At 38.1% G+C, this 8,258-nt stretch overlaps 1 non-coding gene across 1 annotated transcript; it reads left to right on the top strand.

Annotated features, from left to right (window-relative positions):
* Window positions 1-793: 793 nt before the first annotated feature.
* Window positions 794-887, top strand: trnai-uau. Its single transcript has 2 exons — window positions 794-831; window positions 852-887. It is a non-coding gene; the product is annotated as a tRNA-Ile (tRNA).
* The last annotated feature ends 7,371 nt before the right edge of the window (window positions 888-8,258 follow it).

Here is an 8,258-nt window from a genome sequence, read left to right as displayed (position 1 = left end):
GTTGCGGTTGAGGTTAGCGGGTATGTCGTTTCCAATTGAAGAGCACTTATTTTCTTTGACTTGAGTTGATGAGTAGCCTGTAGTTCTGGATCAAGAAAAGCAAATTGTTATTGAAACTAGGCCTGCGTGAAATTAGACGATTAAACCTTGCCCATCAATTGCGAACGTTACCGATTTATTGATTGTCGATGTTGCTGCGTTTTGGGGTGGAAATGTAAATATAACGTACTTAATAATAAATTGGACTATGCGTTACGAAAACACATCTGTTTGAAAAGCTCTATAAAATTTTCGATTTTATTTTCCATTAACTCTTTCTGGCAGAGCATTATAAGCCTCACTGCATTTTATTTAAAAAAAAAATTAGCTGCCTCCTTTTAGCAGGTTTTAGCTGCCTCCTGTGTTTTTTTCACTGGATGTCATCCGGATACATTTCGATGCAATAACTGTAACTTGTACTTATATTAGCAAGATGCTATATAACGTACAGGCTAGATACTATTGAATAACGGCCTAGAATAAAGAGTTGAAAGGTGAAGCCGGGAATATAACTTTAGGTACACATATAATAATAGTATGAAAGCTTTGTTCAATGGCCTACCTGTCCTTAATAAGTTTCATTTCATTTTAAAGTGGTCATCAGGTGTCTAAAATACTCTACTGTACAACTCGTGAAAGACGAAGGCAGAAGGAAGGCACGTAAAGGTCTTATTTTTCCCATATGGTAAAAAAATGTTTTTCCTCATAACTGACGTGACACTCTTAAACTGTGTTCCTGGCGAGCAACGTCAGAGCTCCAGTGGCGCAATCGGTTAGCGCGCGGTACTTATACAGCAGTATTCAGTAGAGCTATGCCGAGGTTGTGAGTTCGAGCCTCACCTGGAGCATAGAATTTTTAACGGTACCATGTTTTCTAGAATACATGGAAGATAAGTAATGAGCTTGGAGTATACAGTTCTTCTCCCGTATGCGACTTACCTGACGCTAGAATCTTCATCCGTAATTTGGGTAATGGTAATGCTCATTACCACCTCCCAGTCCTTACGTGCTTAATAATAAATCATCTGCTTGGACAGATTTTGAGCTACATTTGCATGATCTGGGAACCCTTGCTGTCCTTGACACCATTAACAATAGTAGTAATTGGCGATAGATTTTCATGCAAGTATTGTAAATTCTTCTTGAAGAAAATATGTGAATATTCCCCTCACTGGGGTTTTGACCAAACAAATGACATATTCGTTGCTATTACTATTATTTTAACCCTTTTCCCAATTTTGTTACCACACCAGTTCAGCAATAAATACAAGGTGGGATTTTTTAGCTGGAACCAGATTTCCCCTTGATGACCCAAGTACACCTTTAATTGCTCCTTAACAGCACGCCCTACTGGTAAATAGGATAGCAATTATATTTTCAAAATGTTCCTGGCTAACAAAGGAGGCAAACGAAACTAGATAATTCCTTAAACCTTGATTGAACTCATAGGTGCCCAAGCCACGTCAAGAAGTCGCAAGAGCGCTATGAGGCAAGGCACCCGTATATGATTACTAAACCCCAAACCCGCACAGTGCTGGCCAGCTTCTTTGTCCTCCACTGGCACCCCTGGGCTAACTGGGAGCAGGATTCAAAACCTGCTATCACAATGACAGTTATTTGCAAGGCAGTGACTTTACTGCGACATTCAGGGGCATCTTCATATTTCTGCATGACATTTCTTACAGCCATCTTATAATATCTATAACCGTTTGGAAAACACAAAAACTTATTTTATTTCATAACAACTACTTGTTACTGTTATAGTTATATTCAAATATGTACTTACCGTCCTGATAAATTGCTTTAAACAATTTTCTGAGGCGATTTGGCCCACACAATGCTTGATTATCAACCCAGTCTGCCTTCAGTTTGTGCAGATGGTTGGAGTCATCACCTAGCCTTACTTATTCAAAATAGTTTTCAAATAACTACATCCCCCTGTCCAAACAGAGGAATATGCAAGAGCTTACACTTAACATGCGTTTCTTCTCCGTAAAATCAGTCATGGAAATAGACGGTCATGGACAACGCATAACAACTATGACTAATAGGCTGCATTCAGACATATTGCCCAATTCCTATCTCTTTTACACTAGTTAGTCTTAACCAATCACATCTGGAATATGCAAGAGCTTACACTTAACATGCGTTTCTTCTCCGTAAAAAAAAAAAGGAATTGCATTTAGCAGTCAATCAGTCATGGAAATAGACGGTCATGGACAACGCATAACAACTATGACTAATAGGCTGCATTCAGACAGATTGCCCAATTCCTATCTCTTTTACACTAGTTAGTCTTAACCAATCACATCTGATAATTTTTTTAAAGAAAAATAATCAGTCTGCTTGAGTGAAAAGCCCTTAAGTGTCTCTCAACCATATTAAATAATTTACTAGTGTTCTGAAATAAATAATTTGCAAAACACCTGTTTCATTACAGTACCAATGCACACTCTGATCAGTCCTTCTCCACCAGAGGGCAGAACATCTCTATATCACCCAATCAGTCTTCCCAAGCCCTTGTGACAGTGCTACAGTACAGGAGAGGATATTCATAACTGAAGTTGCTCCACATGAGTGGTGTGGCACAAATAAAATGTAAGACTTCTATGTTATGATGTGATTTATCTGTTATTGAAAGGTTAAAAACAGGCTATAACGAGACCAGTGTTTTTCTGGTTTTCATATTGTGTTTTCACTTTGACATTCGTAACTGTGACTGTTATACTCTGGCTAACGAGCTGATTTTACATACACAATGCGAGACACATTGTTATCAACTTATTTAGAAGTTCCTTTTAGGTAAACTCCCCATCAAGCTTAAAATCTGCTACTCCTAATATGTATCTCTCTCTTGTCACTCCTAAGACCTAAACTTTCTGTGGTTATCATTTATTTCAATTTGCTGCCACCAATGACTGGAATGAGTTGCAAAATACCTTGAAGCTTGACATTTTCATCACACTTCACTCCTTCAAAAACCCACTAACCAAGTTGCTGATCTGATGAATGCATCTGCCATATCTATCAAACAAATCGGTACATGAGTCTTGTTGTGTAATTATATATTTTTGTAAATTCCCTTATATATAGTATTTATTTTCTTTGTATTATTTCTTTGTATTATTATTCATTCTTTTTTTTTGTGCAGATCAGTCATTAATGTCAACCAAGTCAATGGTGAATACTGTCATTATTAATGTCAACCAAGTCAATGGTGAATACTGTCATTATTAATGTCAACCAAGTCAATGGTGAATACTGTCATTATTAATGTCAACCAAGTCAATGGTGAATACTGTCATTATTAATGTCAACCAATTCAATGGTGAATACTGTCATTATTAATGTCAACCAAGTCAATGGTGAATACTGTCATTATTAATGTCAACCAAGTCAGTGGTGAATACTGTCATTATTAATGTCAACCAAGTCAATGGTGAATACTGTCATTATTAATGTCAACCAAGTCAATGGTGAATACTGTCATTATTATCATTTCTGCACCACCTCTTTTTAATATTTTTTTAATGTTCTTATGCACAATTTCACACTCAATCACACAAACTCACACAAAAAGACACAAAATACAGACAGACAAACACAATACTATGTAAGTGGTGCATCATACCTTGCTTTTACAGTTGTGCTCCTCAGTTTGCATACCATGGCAGAAATTGTGAAATTCTGGCATTGATTTTGAAAATATGACTGATCATGCAAAAAAAAGTATTTTATTTAAGGATAGTGATCATATGAAGCCATTTATTATCACATAGTTGTTTAGCTCCTTTTTAAATCATACTGATAACAGAAATCACCCAAATGACCCTGGTCAAAAGTCTACATATCCTTGATTATTTGGCCTTGTTACAGACACACAAGTTGACACACACACACACACACAATTAAAGGTGAATTACCCATGCAATTAGTGTCTGTGTATAAATAGTCAATGAGTTTGTTAGCTCTCACATGGATGCATTTGAGCAGGCTAGATGCTGAGACATGGGGAGCAGAAAATAACTGTCAAAAGATTTGCGTAATAAGATAATAGAACTTCATAAAGATGGAAAAGGATATAAAAAGATATCCAAAGCCAAAATATGCAAATGCCAGTCAGTACTGTTCAATCACTTATTAAGAAGTGGAAAATGTGGGGATCTCTTGATACCAAGCCAAGGTCAGGTAGAACAAGAAAGATTTCAACCAAAACTGGCAGAAGAATTGTTTGGAATACAAAAAAAACCACAGGTAACCACAGGAGAAATATAGGCTGCTCTGGAAAAAGACAGTGTGGTTGTTTCAAGGAGAACAATATGACGATACTTGAACAAAACTGAGTTGTATGGTCGAATTGCCAGAAAGAAGCCTTTACTGGGCCAATGCCACGAAAAAGTATTACACAGTATTACGCAATACACCGTATTAAGAACAAAGGGTATGCAAACTGACAGGGGTCAGTTCATTTCTTTCTTTGTTGCCATTTTTGGTTTTATGATTGTGCCATTCTGTTATGACATACAGTTGAATATGAATCCCATGAGAAATGAAAGATGTTTTTGCTTGCTCACTCATGTTTTCTTCACAAATGGTACATACATCTCCAGAAACAATTAAGAGACCACTGCACCTTTTTATTTTCTTTCCAAAAAAGTTGAAAAGGTTTTGAGTGAGGAACAGAAGCGTTCAATTGCAGTGGTCTTTTAATGTTAACCCTTCTGTTCCTCACTCAAAACCTTCCTTTTTGACTTATTTGGAAAGGAAAGAAAAATATTTTCTAAAGCTGTATATTTCCAATTCTCCAAGGGTATGCAAACTTTTGAGCACAACTGTATATCTGGGATATGTAAGGGTCCATGCTCCAGGAAAACCACAAAAACAATCAACACGTGAGTTGGTGCACCAGTTTTGAGTGAGGCTGTAACAATGTGTCCTGTTGGGAATCCAGTGCATTTGTCTGAGTGACACTTGACAACCTCCCCGTACCTGGAAAGCACCACGTTCTTGGTCTAGTCATTGTGCTATATGTTCAGCACAGATCCTGTTTCTGGGTTACGTACACATGTACCTCAGGTATTGTCAGGGAAATTTCTTTAATAATGTATTCTAACTGATTAAACGACTGAGAACTTTAGAAATTACCATCACAGTATGTATATTGTGGATTGTGACCAGATGCATGACTGTGCCTGTCTTAGGTTGTCCCGATAATAAGCAGAGTCAATACATATTAATAGTATTAATAATAAGAGATTAACCTTTAAACACCAAATAAAAAAAGACTGGCCTGGGTAAAATACATAGAAACCATACAAAAATTCTTACAAAATAGACATTATTTTGACCAGGTGTTCTGAGGTACACCCTTGTATCAACACAGCTTTGATGAGACCTAGTGAAATGTTCTAAATTCATTCAAAATGTATAAAAATACTAAGCAAGTATTATATATCCTGCTTGTGCATTTCCTTTTAGACTGAATAAGGGCAGTTCTGCTACTTTTGCTGTATAATATACACTCACCTAAAGGATTATTAGGAACACCATACTAATACTGTGTTTGACCCCCTTTCGCCTTCAGAACTGCCTTAATTCTATGTGGCATTGATTCAACAAGGTGCTGAAAGCATTCTTTAGAAATGTTGGCCCATATTGATAGGATAGCATCTTGCAGTTGATGGAGATTTGTGGGATGCACATCCAGGGCACGAAGCTCCCGTTCCACCACATCCCAAAGATGCTCTATTGGGTTGAGATCTGGTGACTGTGGGGGCCATTTCAGTACAGTGAACTCATTGTCATGTTCAAGAAACCAATTTGAAATGATTCGAGCTTTGTGACATGGTGCATTATCCTGCTGGAAGTAGCCATCAGAGGATGGGTACATGGTGGTCATAAAGGGATGGACATGGTCAGAAACAATGCTCAGGTAGGCTGTGGCATTTAAACGATGCCCAATTGGCACTAAGGGGCCTAAAGTGTGCCAAGAAAACATCCCCCACACCATTATACCACCACCACCAGCCTGCACAGTGGTAACAAGGCATGATGGATCCATGTTCTCATTCTGTTTATGCCAAATTCTGACTCTACCATCTGAATGTCTCAACAGATATCGAGACTCATCAGACCAGGCAACATTCTTCCAGTCTTCAACTGTCCAATTTTGGTGAGCTTGTGCAAATTGTAGCCTCTTTTTCCTATTTGTAGTGGAGATGAGTGGTACCCAGTGGGGTCTTCTGCTGTTGTATTCCATCCGCCTCAAGGTTGTGCATGTTGTGGCTTCACAAATGCTTTGCTGCATACCTCGGTTGTAACGAGTGGTTATTTCAGTCAAAGTTGCTCTTCTATCAGCTTGAATCAGTCGGCCCGTTCTCCTCTGACCTCTAGCATCAACAAGGCATTTTCGCCCACAGGACTGCCGCATACTGGATGTTTTTCCCTTTTCACACCATTCTTTGTAAACCCTAGAAATGGTTGTGCGTGAAAATCCCAGTAACTGAGCAGATTGTGAAATACTCAGACCGGCCCGTCTGGCACCAACAACCATGCCACCAACAACCATGCCACGCTCAAAATTGCTTAAATCCCCTTTCTTTCCCATTCTGACATTCAGTTTGGAGTTCAGGAGATTGTCTTGACCAGGACCACACCCCTAAATGCATTGAAGCAACTGCCATGTGATTGGTTGATTAGAAAATTGCATCAATGAGAAATTGAACAGGTGTTCCTAATAATCCTTTAGGTGAGTGTATATGTATTGCTGTGTTGTGTAGTTGGCCAGAAAGGTCTTGTGTATCGAGGAAACCAGGACAATGTAGCTTCACCAATGTTTAGTAATTCATCTCATCACTCCACCACTGCAGCATCCAGAAAACCATAGTAACCATGTTGTAACTGTGTACTCTAGTCACTGTATCAGTGTGCTGACAATGCTATTTCCCCCATGTTTCTGTGGTTTTCTTATTGAAAGGCCACTGTGAAAACAGGGATTCGAGCCTTGTTTTCTGTGATCTATTGTATAGCGTAGCGCTCACTAGCCGTCATGATTGAAATCCTTTATTTGGGATTATGAGACTGGAACAGTCATTAATTATGCCGTTGAAGGCTGAGAGGCAGAATGCAAGAAATCACACTTTGAGACAGCACATATATCCAGTAGTGAGGGAGAGGAAAAGGGAGGTGCTGAGCTGGCGTTATGGGGTGTGGGAGTAGGCTCAGTTATTTATATCATCAATATGGATAGAAATATTTATTTGTTTTTGTTGTATTTATTAAGAACGCCGTTAGCTCCTGCCTAGGCAGCAGCTACTATTCCTTTGGTTCAAACCAAAATAAAACACAGCACAAAACATCTAGTCAAAAAGCCTTCCAGACGTGAAATGGCTGTTCAAAGGCCATATTGTGCAGCAATGTATTCTTTTCTCTGCTTTTTACATGAATGTCATTTACAAGACCGCTTATCCTGAGTGACCTACAGTAGTAAGTGCATACATTATATTGGTCCCCATGGGAATTTAAACCGATGTACTGTAATTATGTGAACCTCAGAGCTTCTTCTCTGGAAGTTTTTCTCTAAATGAATAATGTTTATTTTAATTCATGGATTAATATTACAGATAAAATCAAGGACTGATGAACAAGATTTCCCCAATTACCCTATATGGTAGAATAATATTATTGCCAATTTTGGAGTTGCAAGCCCACAGACTGGGAGAGCTTCTACAAAGTACTGAATGGTCTTTTCTAGGATTTTCTTTGTTTTACTGGTGCACTCAGTAAAAGTGCACTGAGCACATGATCTCAACATTGAAATTGCTAAGCACCTCCAAAAACACTCTGTTTTAAAAATGTGACCATCCCAATCACCATCCCAATCAAAATGAGATTTAGCAGGTTGTTTGGGGAGGAGGATGCACCGCTCTCTGGTTATTTTATTTATTTTCTCTATGATTTGTTGGCAAGCTGGTATTTTTCAACGGGAAATAGATTTCAGACAAATTATGTCACCGAATGAACCTTTATGATTTTTATTCCACACCCAACTATGTTACTATGCTAACTAAATGCATGTAAATTCCCACCTAATTAAACAATTTCCTCTATCTTTGGTTACCCTTATAAAATATTCTTATTTCTAGTTTTTGGATGTTTCTTGTTTAAAAAGGTAACAGATTATTTGCTTATATTTCTCATTATATAGTATAGAGCAGGCT

The sequence above is a fragment of the Esox lucius genome, chromosome 5 (genome assembly GCF_011004845.1).
Source record: "Esox lucius isolate fEsoLuc1 chromosome 5, fEsoLuc1.pri, whole genome shotgun sequence".
In the NCBI taxonomy this organism is placed as follows: Eukaryota; Metazoa; Chordata; class Actinopteri; order Esociformes; family Esocidae; genus Esox; species Esox lucius.
This window is presented reverse-complemented; position numbering and strand designations above follow the sequence as displayed.